Source organism: Falco naumanni, chromosome 3, assembly GCF_017639655.2.
Source record: "Falco naumanni isolate bFalNau1 chromosome 3, bFalNau1.pat, whole genome shotgun sequence".
NCBI lineage: Eukaryota > Metazoa > Chordata > Aves > Falconiformes > Falconidae > Falco > Falco naumanni.
The window spans coordinates 106,502,499-106,520,839 of record NC_054056.1 but is presented as its reverse complement, the minus strand read 5'-3'; the positions used below and the strand labels follow the sequence as shown (position 1 = coordinate 106,520,839).

Genomic DNA, 18,341 nt, shown 5'->3' with positions numbered 1-18,341 from the left:
CAAATGATGATGGGGGAAGGCAAGCAGTGGAGCAGTCAGACCATCTGGTCAGCACTATGCAAATAGCTGGGTCCACGGAAGGAGCAGAAGGCACCAGATGTGCAGGCAGGGGTCATGCCCAAGATCCAGTGTGTGGGAGCATTTTGCTGTAAGCAAGGAGGTGCTACTGCCTGGACAGAGCAGTCCCATGCAGGGCCCCAGTCCACCTCACACGCGGTTCTGGCACCCCTGCTACCTACTTGGACCACGCCTTTCTTAGGGATGGATTTTGCTCAGGATCATCCTTTAACTTGGCACCTGCATTCTCACCAGGTCTGTCTGAGTGGGATGCAGCCAGGTCCAGCAGAAAAGCTCCTTCTGTTATCCCTTCCTTGCTGGGATGCAGGAAAAGTTGAAATAATTAAAATATTAAATGTGAGGGTGGAAAACCCCTTCTACTTAAAAAAAAACTTTGAGAGGAGGATTTTGTTCCTCTCACCCATCCATGGCAGTGCTCTGCCTGGATTTTTTTCATGCAAAATGTGGCCCCTGGTAATGTTTGTTTAGATCAGGACCTGCCTGGGGTCATTGTGTCTATGTGTAGCAGGCACCTGGTCTGCCCACGATCCACAGCTTTAGCTGCTTGCCTGGTGGAATACAAAAGGCAGCACACACACCCTGCACAGGGGTCCCATTGCCTACGTGACATCTCAGTGCCCTGGCCTCACTGCTGCCCGCATCTCCATCTGCTTTGAGCTGAAGACAGGACTTGTAGTCGCCACAGCAAGGCCTGTGCCATGGCGTGGGGCTGCAGGGTAAGCTGAAGCACCACAGCCCCCACTCCAGTGACCGACGGTAAAGCCGGGCAGCAAAATGCCACTTAGAGAAAATACCTTAAGACATGCTACCCCCACCTAATCCCCATCCCTTCCTGAACAGGATTGATGCTGCAGGGGAGCAACAGCATCTGTTGCTGGAGGGAGAGCTTCCTGCTGGGCAGGCAGGGATGGGGAGGCTGTGTCCCGCGAGGACCCTCGCTGCTACTCAACCAAGATGCTGTCGGTCATCAGCACATGATGGGGGAGAAACCGAGCAAGGCGCCTCAGGGATGGTACAGCAGCTCCAGCGTGTGGACGCCAGCTCCAGAGGTTGAAGGAGCTGTTGGGGTGTGAAGCTAAAATTCAGCTTTGATGAAGTTTTTTCTTTAGTTTGGGAGGATGGGTCTTCAAGGTGAGGGCTGTCTGGCTGAGGTGGGTTAGCTGGCAGGCCAGGGAGCCAGGGCCTCTGAAGTAGAAGGCACCAGCTGTGCACGCAGGGGTCATGCCCACGATCTGGTGCACGGGACCATTTGGCTGTGCACACGGAGGTGCTGCTGCCCGGCCGGAGCAGCCCCTGGCAGCAGCCCCACGCAGGACCCAGGCCCACCCCACACGCTAAGGGCCATGCTGGGAGCGGCACTTCCATTTTGAAGCCGCTGGCAGCCCCATCGTCCCCAGGCCATGCTCCGGCAGCACCTGCAGCCCCCGGCCGCTGGGTTTGGTGCATAACACCGTTTGAAGCCTGCCGAGTGCTCCTGGGTGTCGCTGGCACCTTCCCACTTCTCCAAAGCTTCACTCGCGCTCTGCCCCGCCTTGCCGCATGCTTCGGCCTGCCCGAGGCTGCCCCGCTGCCGGGGGCATCGCTGGCCCCTCACGAAGGGTCCGGCCGCGCCCCGCGGGCCCTGGCCACGGGCCCCCCGACCCGGGTGGGGGGCTGAAGGCTCCCACCTGCTCCCCGGCCACACGGGCCTCCCCCCGCGGCCGCAGAGGGCAGGGACACCCCACCCGGCGCCACCTGCCCCGCGGGGGCTGCCCGCCGCTCCGGGCGCGGGGGGGGAGCGGGGCCGGGCGCGGTGGCGGGGCCGGAGCCGCCTCTCCCTCCTCCCGCGCCGCTTCCTTTTATAGCGATGCGGCACCGCGCCCGCCGCCGGCAGCCAACCTGCGGCCGTGACGCCGCCGCCCGGCAACCCGGAAGGCCAGGCTGCGCCCGCGGGCTGCCCGCCGCCAGGTAAGGGGGCGGCGGCGGGAGCGGGGCGGCGGGAGCGGCGCGGCGGGAGCCCGCCTGCCTCGGCGGCTGAGGGGAGCCGGGGCGGGGCACCTGAGGGCGTCGCCCGAGGGGAGCTGGGGGTGGGCGCTGAGGGAGGTGGCGGTCGCCTGAGGGAGCGGGGCTGAGGGGAGACTTGGGGGCAGCCGGCGGCATGTGGGGCCGGGGTAAGGCTCCCCCCTGCCCCCTCCGTAGGGCCGTGGAGGCGCAGCCCCGCGGGGCCGGCGGTGGGTGCTCACTGCCTCCGGGGCAGCCCGGCGCCCGCCCGGCCCGCTGCCCGCGGCACCGGGCGTCTGTCCGGCCGCGGGCAGAGCCAGCGCGGGCAGCCGGGGGAGCCCCCGTCGAGCCCCGCTTCGGCCTTGTGGCCGGAGCCGCCGCCTCAGTTTCCCTCGGCGCGCGGGGCCGTGATGCCGCCCCAGCCGGCAGGTGCTGAGGGCGCCTCACGCGTGTCTGCCAGGAGCGCGGGGGTGTCAGGCTGGGCACAGGAGATCCTCTGGGACCAGGGGACGGAGGGGACGGATCCAGCGAGCGGTGTAACAGCCCTCGTGCCAGGCGGCGCGATCTCCAGCAATGGCCAGGTTGAAGCCAAGCGGCAGCGAGCCGGAGCGGTTGCCCTCAGGAGGAAGCCGCGGTTTGGTGCTGCGTCCTGTGCACGGCGAGTGCTGCTTACGGCCGGCTTGGGTTGGGAGCAGCGGCAACGATGTTAGCTGGCTGCTTCTTGCACTGAGCTGCGTGCGTTGCATTTGGCTGTCCTCTGATGTTCGGACAGGTGCCAGGCCGGAGACTTTTCAGTTGTCATGGTTCATGCGAACCTTGCATCTCAAAGTTCAGCCCAGCAGCCAGAAATGCGCTGGGCTGGCTGGCAAGAAGGTGAGCGCTTCTGCTTTGGGGGACCCAGTGCTTCCCCGTCTGGGCAGGGACGGCGGTGTGGTTGTGATCGTGACCACACAAGAAAACTGCCCCTCTCTTAAGCAAGTTGTAGCGTTTCAAAAAATGGTGAAATAGGGAGGAAATAGCGCACACCAACACGTAAACCATGAGGATTAACTGGCTGTATGGTTTAGAGCAGCGTTACCCTTTTGCTGTTCAAAAAGGAATTCTTACCCCTAATAATCATTCTTTAATATACATGACCCAGAAAGCCATGACTGGTATACTATTCATTCCATGTTTTGTTAGGTGTGTGATTAAAACAGTAGAGAGGCCCCTTTTTTCGTTCAAATCCCTATCTGCACCACGAAACAAGAAGCGTTTTGAAGAAATGTGGGATTTTGTTGGAGGTGTAACATTGCCTTTGTCTCTGTGCTTGACTGAAACCAAGCCTGGCACCAGCCTGCCACCTGTGTAATGTCGAGGATGCCAGTACTGCTGCTGCGAGGAGAGGGGAAGCAATCAGGGTGCCTGTGTGAGCTCTGAGGAACCTTCCTGGGTGCACACAGGCATCCTGGGTCATTTCGGTGCTCAGTCCTGCGTAGAAAAGCTGCTTGGGATCATCTTGCCTTAGTGAGAGGCAGCAGTGCATGGCTTCTGCTGCGCCCCCCCCCTCAGCAGGGACTGGGAGCCTGTGCCTCTTTGGGCAGCAGGATGCTCTCAAGCTGCTGCTGCAGGCAGCAGTTCCTACCTGCTTCTTGCCTTTGCTCACTTCGAGCACAGGTCAGACTGAGAGGCCTTGCCTAGTGTGTTTTCTGACAGTTGTCACCACTTGCTTTCCCAGGGCGCAGCCCAGGTCAGTGGTTTGGTATCCTCCATGGCTCAGCAGAAGCACCTCTGGCACGATGGAGTTTCTGAGCAGGTCTGAGGCAGTGCTCAGCATGGAGACTAGGAAGTGCTCAGGATGCAGCAGGAACAGATACCAACAGGACCTTAAAAACGTTTCAAATAAAGTCTAAAGCATCCGTTTCTCTAGCTGAGATCGATAGTTCAGACTGCTTAGCAAGGAGCATGTGCAATAGATTTTCAATAATCTGCATGGCACAGTTCAGGCTTGAGGAAAAAATAACTGGGCCTTGTTCTGTGTCTCTGGATGTGAGTGTGCCCAGTAAGAGCAGTGGAAGAAGCTGATGCATTGAGAGTAGTTGAAAGCTTAATGCCTCCTTTAGAGCATGGGAGGGCACAGCCACTCTTAACTGCTTTTTCTTTTTACTCAGAGGTATCAGAGGATAAATAATGGCTCACAAGAATAAAGACTGGTGTTTGAGATACTTCCTGTGCTTGTTGGAGAAGAACAAGGCCAAGAGCATTGTGAAAGTAAAAGCTTATTTCCTGTGAAGAACTTTTGCTGAAGTGGAGGGTGAGATCGTTTCAGAGCTGGAGGCATAGCTGTGGTGATTCAGGTCTGAGGCAGAGTGGAGGGCACTGAGCACTGGCCAGTCGAAACCTGCAAGTGGGGAACAGGCGCAGCATCATGTGCTCCTCTTGCTTCACTGGGAACAGGAAGAGAGGCTGTGTCCGTCCTCTGCCTGCAAACAGCCTGAAGAACTTGATTAGAGGCTACAGGTTGGTTTGTCTGCAGGTGTAAACTGGCCTGCTCTGGTCGACTGAATACATGCTCCAGAGGCTCAGCTGAGACCCAGCATGGGTCTCTTGGCTGCGCAAGCAAAGTACATGGAGGAATGCGATCCCATCATGGGTATCAGGACTGTTTCTGTTAGCTGAAGGTCATTCCGGCAGCTGACTTAGAAAGGCTTGACTCTGAGGTTAGCTCAGTCCAAGACTTATCTTCCTAACCATCTGGTTTATGTTTTCCTTTAGTGCTTACCATGGCTATGAGCTTGCTTATCTGCTGGATCGCTGCCTTCATGCAGACCTGCAGGGTCCCACCAGGAGCTGAATCAGGCTCACTGGCTTCCAGGTGCTGTCTTTCCCCTGCAGCAGCACAGCTCTGAGGAGGAGGCGGCCTAGCAGTCTCCTGGAATACAGTTGCTGGAGCAGGGATTTCAAATCTGCAGTCAGGCTGTATCTTGCAATGGGTAGAAAGCACTTTGCATGGTGTCTGTAGTTACTCAGCTGTTGGAAACCTTTGTTCTGCGCTGCTCTGTGTGGAGCTTGATGTATCTGGGGTCTTCTTTTGGTGCCTGAGTTCTATTAATGCCCTTGCTGGGTATATTTTAAAATTCTTCCTCTCAGTGGTTTTTTTTGGTTTTGTTTTGGTATGGCACACATGAATTTATTCCCTTAAGATCCTTCTACACCAGAGGTCTAGAAACTGAGTGTATGTGTGACCTTGTGGTATAAGGTGGGATGAGTCTAATAGCTTTGGTTTCCATTCCCAGCAGGTTTTTACATGGTGCAAGCTGCTTTTCTATCACTAAAAATGCAATTTTAATAAAAAGCTGAGTTTGACAGCTGCTTTGCAGAAATGCTGTAAGATCTACTCCTGGGTATCTACTGGAAGAACTTTCTCAAAGGTTTGCTGGATAGAAGGGGAAAAATACCAAATCTTCTGACCACAGCAGAAAACTAGGACTTCTATCTGAGTCTCCTTAGGACAGGCTTTGTCTCAGCCAGAATTCGGGACACCCCCCAACATCTGCCTTGTTCCCAGTCTTGAGGTCAAACCTTCTGGCCACAACTATCTCTATTTAAGAAAAAAATATAGACACTAGTTGTAATCTGTGCTATGAAAATCTAATCTGTGACCTAATTTGTTGTGATACCATGAAGAACCTGTCAGTAGCAATCACTGTAACCCGTGGCACAGACTCACTGCCTGCTTTCCAAGAGCACTGGCTCATCATAGCCTCAGAGAGAGCAGTGTCATGCCCAGTGTGTATATCTGGGCTACTCCACTGCCAAATTTGGGGAATAATATACAGACAACTCTCAGATCACTTCTGTTATTCTTTCAAAATGAAAGTGTCACGGGCAGTCTTACTCTGTGTGGAAGTGAACCTCTTCTGCAGGCGATCCCTGTGGAACAGGCTGGTTTGAAACGTGTGGGAAGGAAAATGAGATGCAACCAAAGCTGGGTAATTTTCTATGTATGTCGCAATAGCTGTTTACCTGTTAATCACCCATTCCCCTTGTTGGTGGCCACAACTTGGATGCAACCAACTCACTGAGTGAATGATTAGAGGAGTGACTTGTCTGAATAACTTCTCACCAATGTGAGATGAGGTTTCATGGGCTGATTCTCAGAGGACAAACTGGCTGGCATCTGGTACAGCCCCTTTGGGCCAAGTTTGCTGTCCTTTATGGAAAAAAACCCAAGATCTTCTGTGGTGTGTTACTGAAACCATAGTGCTGCCAATCTTGCTCTGCAAGGCTAGAGAAGGGAGGAGGGTTTTATGGTTGGGAATGCAGAAATAGGCTGAAGAACTGGGAATCATATTCCTAGTCCCTTGCACTGCTACATCTGAGAGGGAGAAATCTTAACTGAGGAACTACAGCTCTATCTGAAACAAACTGCAGTGCTGGGCTTCCAGTTTGATTGTTCTAGAAATAAGTTCCTTTTTTTTTAAATATAAATATTATCTTAAAGTGGTTTACTTGAAAATACTGAATTAAAATGGGTAGGGGTATGCAGTCTATTAATTACTGCTAATACCCGTCTTTGTGCTTAGTATGACAGCATCAGTCCGTTTGGACATTGAGAGCTTCCCAGTTACTGGCTGGGTGTTCAGGATCCAGTAAGGTGCATGTCCAAAATGAGGCCATAATCTACGGTCTGATGCCTTCCCTGCTCACCCTGGAGGGGCTACCTGTGCTGCTGTTAAGGCATTAGCTCTTTTTATTTTGAGCCGCCTCTTTATTTTCAGTACTTGTACACGTCTTGTTCCCTAGCATGCTGTAGGTGTACCTTAGCATAAAACACACGCATTTGTATAGTACTTTGTAAATTCACTGTCCTTTTATCCACCCTGGGCACTCAGGGCTCAAGTTTCAATGTGGTGTTTGTTGATTTTTGTTCACTTCAGGCTTTTCCCTCCACCCACTCACTTCCTCTTACAAATGTTTCCTCACTTCACCACTTTTTCACATGCGTTTCTAGTGTAGGGTTGCTGCCTGTTGCAGGCAGGCTCAGAACTTCATGTCCTGTTCACCTCTGTGAGACGGGCAGCAGATTGGTGTGCGAGAGCAGGAGCAGAAGCAGGGGAAAGGTGCCTGCACATGTGGGAGGAAAGGTCTAGCGGCAGGGAGAGGGTGTCCGAGTGCAGGTGTATTTTGGGGCAAGAGGAGCAAAGGCTTGTAAGTAGGGTGGATGTACAGGTGGAGGGAATGAAGACAGAAGAGGGAGGATAGTTATATGTATGCTCAGGGATAGGGCACAGTGAGATGTCTGCGTGTATGCAGCTGGGAGGTGGCAGGGCACGTAGGGCTGGTGCATGTGCAAGGTTTGAGGAAGGTTCATGCTCCAGACTAGAATGCAGCTGGGCCAGAGGCCCTGCTCCCTTTCTCAGCCCAGCATAGACAGGCTGCTCTGCCTCCAAGACTTGTTCTTGGAGCTCAATAGCATGTTTTAATGTGCAGGGTTTTTCTATCTGCTTTTTATTTCTAACAAAAGTTTCCTATCTCCCCTTGGAGAACACCAGTTTCTCAGCCATGCAGGGTGCATCTGACAGCTTACAACCTGCTAAAAAGAGAGGAAAAAAACCTCACCACAAAAATAGCATGTCTGAAATTTCAAATTAGGCAAGGTCTAAAATTAGTAAGAACAGGCTTGTCTGTGGCTGTGCAAACCAGCAGGGAATTAATATTCATCTGATGCTGATCAAGGCAAGCAGAGATTTGCAGCTTGCACTTACTTCACCTTGTCCCATACCTGTCCTTGCAGCTTCTCTTCCCTTTAGGGCTCAGTCACTAGTTAGCAGAGGGCTGTACCGATGCCGCTAACTTTGTGCCAATACCAATGCTACTTTCAGCACCATGAAATGTTAGCAATAGCCAGAGTGTTTTTACCACACTCCTTTAATTTCACTGCTTGGCTGCCATGAATGCAGCTTTGGATGCATCGTGTTAAGGTCATGCTCATGTTAGAGCCCTGGATGTGGCCCAAGTCCCATGCTGGGGCCAGGGTCCACCCACTGTTTCCTCAGTGAGATAGGTGCCCCCAAGACACTTCTTGTTGTTCCCTCTCCCCAGCTGTGGTTTACAGCTCCACGGTAATTGTTTTGCTGTTAATGGGGCTGCAGTTTAAACCAGTCGCTGAAATAATGCACATCGCAAGAATAACTATAGGTTGCTTTGCAGATCCATTTTTCATTTTACATCTTGGCATAGTTTTAATTTGCAATGTGACCCATGCAAACAGGTTTATTTGCACAAGTTGAAGTGGGCATTAAACTGGTGAGAAAGGGTGGAAACTTGCTGGTAGGGGGGAAAATTATATGCAAAAAGGACCTTGAGTTGATGGAGAAGGGAGTAGTGGAGGGGTGACTGAGTTATTCAGCCCTGCTGGTGGAGGTGACATATGGCTGCTCATCTCTGGGCGTGATGGGTCTAAGAGAGGGGATAACAGCAAGGGTCTTTGCCTCTCTTCCCCCCTCCCCTGAGAACTGCTGTGCTAGGCCCTCTGCCCACCACCGGAGATAAATCCCTGGGAGTGAGTGGTCTTCCACCCTTATGTCCAGAGGAATTGGAGGTCAGTTGGAAATCCAAATTAAACAAGGCCTTAGTGCAGCTTTGAAAAGTTTACTCAGAGGGCTGGTGGTGTTCCAGTGCGGTTAAACTGATGACCTCCCTCTTGTAACAGTGCAAGAGAGTGGGCCCTGGTTTGGCTGTCAGCACCCAGCGGTGACGGTGGCAGGGCTGGAGTCCTGCCCCTCTCACCTTGCTCCCATCCAGCCCAGGGAGGGCTGGGCTGCAGCAGGCATCTTGCTGCCCAGCAGCTTCTGGCAGGGATCATGCTGGGGCCTTGTGAGGTGCCTGGGCTGCTGCAGGCAAGGGGCAGTGCTGAGGGACAGTCCCAAAACAGGAACAACCATGTGGTTGTTCTCTGGAGGACTGCAGCAGCCTGAAGAGGACCTGGAGTTGGCTTGTTTCGAGTTGCCCCACGGAGGGACAACAGGCCCTGTCTCTGTAGGCATCGCCCAGCAGCGTGCTCCTTGCAGTGAGCAGCTAGCTGCTGTCAGGTTAGAGTTAGATGATGGATGATTTATGTTGCCCCCCAACTCAGTGTCTTGCCAGAGATGTGGGGACAGGGAGTAGCGTGATGGGGAGTATCTCTGCAGTCTGCAAACTGCAGGGGTGATTTGATTTGCATGGTGGTGGGTCTGGACTAATGAACAAAACTTAAAGGGAGAAAATAGGAGCTCTATTGCTAAGGGTGTTCTGCCAGGCCCAGTACTGAGGAGGGCAGATGCTCATGCTTGTGAATCCTAACCCCCTCTTAAGGACTAGCATATGACCAAATATGATCTTCTGTGCATTGGTACATCTGTCTGCATCCTGCTTCCGTTAAGGAGTGAAGAAATATTTACTGTGTGCAGCAGTGTTCTCGTTTTAGTGTGCTCTATTGCAGATAGCCACTAGCAGTGGCCTACAGCAGTCTGTCAAATGCGAACGAAGAAGCTAGTCACATCTCTATTTAAGGGCTGGGACCAAGTTTCTTTCCCAGGATTATCGCTTTGAAAGGAGATTGTTTTAGGAGCGGCTCTGAGTTGTAAAACTCGGATTTCTTGTGCCCAGGATCCACAGCTGATCAGACATCCTGGTTATTGGCATTGCTGTCATTGCATTTATGAGCAAAAATAGTTTTAGGTCCACTTACACCTGTTCTAGGTCTGCTGCTACCCCGTTCTGTGCCTGGATATAACATGAATCACACCACCTCTAAAATACATTTATGCATTCGAGGTATGATTATGCCTAGGACTTGTCGCTGCTGTTCATACCAAAACAAAGGTCCTTTAAAGTTGCTGAGGTTCTGTTTGGTCTGTCATCTTTTTTTTAAAAAAAAATAAATTAATCGATGTGAAAAGCAGTTGGTGGATACTCAGAACTCTTGTTCTGCGGGGGAACGCCACCCGGGGTGGAGATTGCCAAGCCTTGCATGCTTTTGCATGGGGCTCGCAGGAGATCATGTAGCTGGTACAGGACCAGTAAATTCTTCCCCCTCCCAGACTCCTGCAGCATGTCAGTCAGTTGAGGAAGCAAGGGAGGGGAGTAGGGGCCCAGAAGGAAAATACTGTGCTGGAGTGAGCATGTAGGAAAGGACTGATCCTGATAACCTTGTGTGCCTGCTGATCCCACTGGCATGCTGGAGCACTTACCCAGAGTCCTTGGAGAGGACCATCTCCTACAAGGCCACCTAAAAGGTCGTGGCTTATCAGCACGTTGCCCAGCACTGTGCAGGTTTGGAGCTGTTCCTGGGCAGTTGTTTTCATAGAGCTGAATACAGTCATTTGCATATTGCACAGCGTTTGAGCTTTTCCTCTTCCTCTTAACTCTGTTGGGCAGTGTTGTGCGTGTGTCTGTGAGGGAAGTCACGCTGTCAGTCAGTGCCCATGTTGGTGTGATTTCCCCTGGGCAATGGCTCCCAGAAATGCCACCCCCTCTCCACTAGCCCTGCTGAGGAAGTGGAAGGGCAGAGGCTGCTCTGTGGGGGGACCTCAGTGAGGAACTTCCCCTGTGTTTGTTCTCCTCCCCTGGTTCCTCGTGCATGATATGACCTGAATCCTCATGCTCCTTGTCATGGGACGTTCACCAGCTGCGGTCTCTGCAACAGGGGGTGCTCATGTCCACTCTTGAGGAGCCATGGGCTTCCTGTGAAATCCCCCTGTGAAATAATAACAGACACCCCATCCGAATTACTACCCACATGTCCAGCATGCCCTGGCCTCTCGTCAGCCCTGCTGCTGGGGAGACGTGGGGGACAGCCAGAAGGTGTCCTTGCTGCTGGAGGCAATCAGAGCCAGCCCCTACCAGCCCTGCCTGCCAGGGGCAGTATGGGGAGCGCGTGCCCGTTTTGCTCCCCTCTGTTGGGAGCTGTACCAGCCGCTGGAGAGGCAGGAGAGGAGGAAGGTGAGCCTTGTTTCTGCCCCCAGAGCCCTGCTTGCAGCCATGCCAGTGCATCGAAAGCCTTGGTCCAAGCGCAGGTGGTAGCAGTTAATGCCAAGTTGGTCCTTCTCTGAAGCAGCTCCAGGCCTGCCCTACCCTCTTCTGCAGGATGGAGCCCAAACCAACACTTAGGCTTTGTTGGATTTCGTTAAGGTTTGACTTACCAGGAGCTTGTTATCTGTTAGGCAGTTGTGGATGTGTCCTAAACGTTTGTTTTGATTGTCTTTCTCACAGTGTGCTGAAAAATTTCTGAGCTGCAAGACTGGCCAAAGCCTCTGCCTGGGAATGAGGCAAGCTACCCCCTCTTGGTGTCTTTTGTTTTTTTCCCTGCACTGCATTGTTGGGCTTCAGTCCTACCATGAATTTCACTGACCTCAGTAAAACATTGACAACTCCCCCAGGTGGAGCTCAGCAGGACCATAGTTTTTGGAGATGAAAGCGTATCCGATAGCGCGAAAGATGTATTTTCAGAGGTCACTGAAACTCGGTCCCTAGTCCCAAAGCCTCCTTTTGCCCTAGACACTGCTATTGCGAATGCAGTAGGTGAATTTAGGTTCCAGCCCCATGAGAGAACGTACCAGTTCATACAGAGAATTTTAGAAATTGCCCTTCCTTTCTCTGATGCCACTTTAAAAGATATTTGATGAATGTAGTAAACATTCATTGCACATTTCTTTTCCAGTACCCAGCTGACCTCAAATCCTGAATGAAATTTATTTGCATTTGTTTGTTAAAGCATCTCATTTTGTGAATCAAAATGTCAACACATTTGAAAATGGTCCCACATGAGGCATTTGTATCTCTTGGAGGTTAAATTGCTGGATCAATTTCCCATTAATACTAAGGGTGTTTAAAGGACAAATTCTTTGCCTACTGCAGTGAAAATTTACCCTGAGGTATGACATTTCACCTGCCGCTGACTATAAGATTCTTGAATATAATGGACTGGAATAGATGGATTTGCACATGCTGGTAATAAAAGCGGGTGAGCAGTGGATCCCATTACAGAAAACCTTTCCTCTTTTTTTTTTTTTTTTTTTTTTTTTTTATCCCCCCTCTTCCTTTTTCAGCCATCAAAACTTGCATGCTTTTTGCAATTCATATTACTGTACTACTCAGACAGTTGCACTTGAATTTGGGCACAGTTTAATCATGTACCATGAGTAGATAAAGAGAGCCCTGAAGAGCTTCCATTCAAAAGGGCATGAAGAAATGGGAGCGTCAGGGTATGTTCAAGGTCTTGTACTTGAGCAGCAGCTGCAAAGCTGGGCTCCAGCTTCACCAGTTCCTGCACTGGACCACAGAGCTCTGAGCCCCACCACACGCTGTTCTGGTTGCAGCAATGCCAACTGACAGGGCTTTGCCACAGCTTGTCTGTGTTCCTCAGTGTGGCTCTGTCCCAAGTTAGAAGAAAGGAGGAGGACAGTTGGCAGGTCTCAACCCCCTCCTATTCAAATGAAATACGGAGGCAACTGGAATGAGCTATCAGCAAGCTAAAGCAGACAGTATAGCTGCAAATAATTGGAACCTAGGGCCATGGTGAACCTGAGCCTGTGCTAAGGTGTGTTTACCAAAGGAAGTGCCAACATAACCTAGGAGAACATACCATAAAATTGCACCATACTGTCCCCACCTTGCGCTATCATGGAAACCAGATGCCAGGATGGAAAAGCACTAGGAGCTGAATAAAAATGCTTCAAGTGTCAGAGAGCCCTGCTCAGCCCTACCTTCTGCTGCAGGCCATCTACGCTTCCCGGCATTCCCTGGTCTCTTGCCAATTCCCATCAACAGCTGTGGTTTGTGGTTGTAATGCTCAGCGTTTGTCTCCTCTTTCTCCTAGCAGACCTGCATCAAAGCTAAATGTGCAGCATGTAGCACTCTGGGAGTCTCCCAGGACTCCCAGAAATGGCCTCCGAGCATGAAATCCAATCCTGCTTTACTCCTTTATCTTCCCCAAGGCCTGAGACACCACGAGTGTGGGTTTCTAAGTCTTCTGGGCCCTTCTGATGGAGTTTGTGTGGAAAGGTGATAACAAAGTGCTTTGTACTACATCATTTTGTTTCTTTGAACGAACAAGAAAGTGCCAGTAGTAAACTTAAATTCGGATTGCTGGCCCAGAAGCAGCCTACTTACTGCATGTAGCAGCTAAAATGTTATTCACTCTACTATGCTTATTCCCAATTTCTGTGTCTATGTATTACTGTTGAGACTGCAGTTTGAGTAGGAGCGGCTCTGAGATGTGTCTGTTAGGAATCCCACTTGTTTCAGGAGGCCCCAGAAGTTCATTAGATGTTTAATAGCTTCCAGTCACTGCTGTGCTGGATGGACCTGAACTGGTGACTGAGAGGGGAAAGGTTCTCTCGCACATTTACAGACCCTGAGGCATCTGTTCCCCAGGCACAGATTTGTCTAATTCCCCTAAACCACTGATGACCTGCCCTGAAACGATACTCCCATTCCCTTAGGAAATCCCTTGGGCTGATACCAAGTAGATAGTTATTTTTGGGTTCTTTCCCAGAGAGAGTGCACTGTATTGCTCTGAACCCTACACACCAAATAAATATATCATAGGGCTGTAGTAAAGGTCCAGAAAGCTTCACTGAAGGGGAAGCAGATTATTAATAATTCAGGGTAGTTCACTGTATTGTTTTTGAGCCAAGTAAAGCTAATAGAGCTTTTTTAATAGCAGGGATAAAAGTGTAGAATATTGAGACTGAATTGATTGCAACATTTAATGGCAACATAAAAGTCAATTAATGAATTGCAATGGTTAACTCTGCATTAAAGTGAAACATGCAGCTCGCAAGCAATGTATTAAGCATTTGTAAAGATTACAGAAAGCAAACAGACAAAAACCCAACCCGTAACCCCCTATTGACAAGTAAATGCATATAATTACTTTTTCCTGAGAAACTCATATGACCATATTTTCAATTCTTTTATCCTAAAGCTCTGGGTGCATGTGTTGCTTTTCCCTTAGCACCTTTCAGAAGTAAATAAGCCTTTACAAGAAGTTGATCAGTGATTAATTCTAACAAAATTCTCTCAGGGCTGCCTGCAATTTCTCATGGCAGGGATGGACGGTAGTGCAGAGAGAACAGGGTTCCACAGATGCCTTTGTAAGAAAGGCTCTAAATGAGGACAGTTCCCAACTGCTATGTGTTTGAACCGCCCCATGTTGTTTATTGTCTACCCAATTACAGTTTCCTAATTTAAAAGTATATTTTCTATTTCTCTGCAATAACAGAAGAACATGACCAGAAAAAACAGACTCATTGGGTGGAATAGCTGTACTTCTGGAGAATGAGGAAGGTTTTAAAAGATTCTGCATTGAACAAATTAAAGGTTTCTTGCAGAAAAAACCTGCAGCCATTCCTTCTTACTGTCATCATGTTGTAATTTAATCCCTCTGCAGCCTTTCCAAACCCATCCATTTCTTCTGAAACCTTTGTCCAAGCCTCAGTCTGACACAAGGTCTTTTCCTGCACGGCAGTCTCCTACTCTCTGCCGTATTTCATGGTAGCCATTCAGTCTCCAGTGGGGACACATGCCCCTTCTTTGCCATCTGGCCACATTCAAGTCCTCTGAGTGCAATCGCCTCTGTGCTAAACCCAAGCTTGTCACACTCATCCGCAAAACCTTTCACAAGCTCAGAGCCAGAGTCTGTCATCTGAATGGTAGTGTGTTATGCCTTAGGACAGAAGTGACCCCATTAAAACCATTTTAGAAGCATGCATACTTACGACTGTCTCGCTGCTTTTATATTTCTCTCTGCTCCATCATGGTTCCTCAGGCCCTTTCACATCCCTGCTTAAGATGGTCTTCTTTGAACTAGCCATGGAAATGTTATATTCTGTACATCTGCCCCTACCATCCTTTTAAATAAAATTTAACAGGTAAACAATTAAGATTAAAATAATAACTGGAACATAATGGGAGCATGAAGAAGCAGGTACCATTTGCCTTTTCTTGGAAGAGAAGACGTAATTGAAAAAGAGAGTCCTGTGAACAGCATAACTAATGAATCCTAATTTTCTCCTGGTTTGGGTTCTGTGTGCCCTGCATTTCCCGCTGGGGCCTTCTCAGTGTGACACCTCCAGACTTCTCCCTGTTCCCAGCTCTCCTCTTCCCTGCCGTGTTCCCCAAGCCTCCACTGCAGTTCCTCCCAGTCTCTCTCCTACATCTTGCCAGCTGGGCAAGAGATGACACGTGCAGGTTGACTGGGCAGGACACACATGCTGTTTAGTGTCCAGCATCATAAACGGGGTTTCCGTGGGAAGGCAGGCTGTAAGTCCTGGGACAGGGAGAATTGCTGCCTGGCATGGGCCAAGGGCTCACAGACTAGCTAGAGACAGCACTGAATGGTCAGCCTTGCTGGGAAGCACGCAGTAGAGACGCTGTACTGCTCCATCTTTTGTACTCGGGTTAGTTGGTTTAGGACTAGCTTGGTGACTGCTGTAGGACATTCTATTTTGCCTTATGGGGACACCTCGCTGCAGTGATAGAAAACCATCGTGTACGACTGATCTCAGTGTTTGTGTTTTCCTCTGATCTGTGACTTAGACTGTGAGATGCTCGAAGCAGGAATTGCACCAGTGTTTCTGTAAAGCACAATACAAATCTTTCCAACTTAGTTTTTTTAAGTTACTGAAGTTCAGCTGTATCACTTTAGGCACTTACAAGTTATCAGAAGGGGAGGTACCACTGACAGGCTGCCTAGTCATCTTGCTTAACATCATACAAGAAGTCCAAGGCCAAAAACATGGTCTAAGCTTCTCAGAGTTACAACCCATTACCTCACAAGAGAAGACTATTTTGCTTCTTTCCACTTTTTAGCATGTTCACTGCCAGAGACAAGAATCATTTAGAGTAAGGAATATATGACCGTGTATTAAAAAAAAAAAAACCCAGCACTGGTTTGTGATGCATTCCTGAGAGGCAGCAAGGTCACGGTGGGAAGCTGCTTGTTCTAGTCTGATCACTAACATAATACGCACTTAAGCTCTGACTCGGGAACCCAGGTGTCTCAAATGGGACTGTATCCAGATTGGTATAAACAGGCACAGAATGTTTCCTAGCTCATGCATGGGGTTTATCAGCTGGACACAAAAAATACTATCTTTTCATCAGTGGGGTAAGCTCTGAATAAGTTTAAGTAATTGCAGTGTGCAATGTCAGCTTTACTTCCTTTTGTTGCTAACTGAATATTAAACAGCTGCATCTGGTGCTAGATTTAGTCCTAGGTGCCATATTCATACTCAGGAAAAAGGAAGAGAAAGACGTCAGTGTTTCAGTTGCTCAGCAAAGGAAGTGTTTAAGTGCATGCCTAAACGCTTTGTTTTATGGCAGCCTTCATCTGCACCCAGTCTGTCCCTCACAGATTACAGTATGGGGAAAAGTCCTGGCTTCCCATTTCCTCTGCTAGCAAACTATTCTTTGCAGTCAGAGAGACTTTTGCTTATGTGAGCAGTAAGGACTGTTTCTGTCCTTCTAGCTACCCAGGCTGCTTAAAGTGATCACTCTGGAAGACCAAATTTGGAAACCAAATATACCTACCATGCGAGTGACAGGTGACTGGGAATTTCTTACTGCACAGAAAAGGAGTGCTACCTACCTACTTCATATGAGGTCACTGGATGGTCTACAGGAAAATGCACATACTGATGGGGAAAGCGTTTCTTTAAAGTTCTTTATGTTCAGCAATTGGATGTGCTAAAATTAATTTAATGCCTGCTGTTCTTTGGAGCATATTGATGGAATTGCATGAAAGTAGCAGTGTAATGGGATACAGCAGATGACTCTGTCATAACAGTGTTATTTTAAAGACTTCGATGTAGTTGGTGAGCCAATAACTAAATCATAGTCTTTTTTTCTCCCATTATTCCGTAGCCTTGTATATCACAGATCACAAACAAAGGTTAATTCAGTTTGTAATAGTTCAAGTGAATGTTGCAAAACCAGTCCAGGTTTTGATCAGCTAAATTGAATTCTACTTTTTAGATGGGAGTAAACAGCCAGGTCCTTTCAAACCAAACTAGTGGTGCAAGTTCAGAACAGTGGCAACAGTGATGCTGCAGCCCCGTGGGGTGCTAAGCACTGTCAGCTCGTGGTCGTGCCACCGGAGATTGAGGAACACATCCTATGGGATGCAGCCTGAGATGCTTATCCTTGCTCATGTCTCGCCCAGCGATGCCTAACATGGTTGTTCTGTGAAGTCAATGTTTGTTCACTGAATTTTGAAACTGGCCCCCGAGACTGACACTCTTCAGAGCCCTTCCCTGAGGTGCTTTAATTAACTTACCTATTTCCCTAGTAAAAAACTGCAACATCCCCTGTGATCTGAAGAGGAAACCAAGTACCACTGCAGCAAAGGAAACAGCTGAGACAAAGTGAAACGGTCTCTTGACAATGTCCCTTGGCAACACCTAAACACAGCCCAAAAATCTCTTAGGAGCCAAATGCAATTCTGAGGGTTTCTAATAACAAATGAATAAAGCACTTTGGGGGGAAAGGCAAAAAATAAGCAATAAAGAGAAACCCTCCGATGATTACATCGCGACAAAGGATGTGAGCAAAGTAAAATACCAGTCTCATGCTCCTGAAGTAGGCAGAATTCTCAGTGAATCAATGAATATTTGTTTCCATCAGGGCAGCACAATTGTGATTGCTCAAAAAAAAAGAAAGAAACAAACAAACAAATTTGCGTTCTCTTCCAGAGAGTAATGAAACAGGCTAGTCCTCTTAAATATTGCCTTCCCTGTTCTCTGAAACATTGATTCTGTCCATTAACAGGAATGCTATTATGCTGCTGATTGATCTGGAACATTGAGACGGGGGGAGGAAAGAGGCTTGTGAGAAAGTTCCAGTTCAGATATATGGTTTATTTCCTACTGTGGTCCTGGTGGTTTACTGTGTTTAATAAACTGGCTTGATGGAGGGCTAATGGGAGGTCAAGTAAAATGCCTGCCACTCTGCATTGCTCTCCGATTTGCAGCCTCCCCTGACTTAGTGAAGCCCTTACTTAAAGGCACTAACTGCTACCTCAAGTGAGGAAGTCCAGTGTCACTTAGGAGCTTTGCTGGAGAAAGGTGCCTTTCATACGAGCAGAGGTGACGATCCAGCACCTGCTGAAGTGTTTGCAGCTTTTCCACTACACTGAGAAAACCTCTGCTGAAGAATGGGTGCATCTTGGGTTTTTCCTTACCTGAGTGCCATAAATTTGGAAGTGTGGTCTGTGGCCAGGACCTCCCGAACCTGGTAATGCTGGATTATCTGGATTGCTT

The 18,341-nt window shown here is 49.4% G+C and overlaps 1 long non-coding RNA gene across 1 annotated transcript; it reads left to right on the top strand.

Annotated features, from left to right (window-relative positions):
* Positions 1 to 1,948: 1,948 nt before the first annotated feature.
* Positions 1,949 to 3,966, top strand: LOC121084474. Its single transcript, XR_005826743.1, has 2 exons — positions 1,949 to 2,025; positions 3,776 to 3,966. It is a non-coding gene; the product is annotated as an uncharacterized LOC121084474 (long non-coding RNA).
* Positions 3,967 to 18,341: the final 14,375 nt, after the last annotated feature.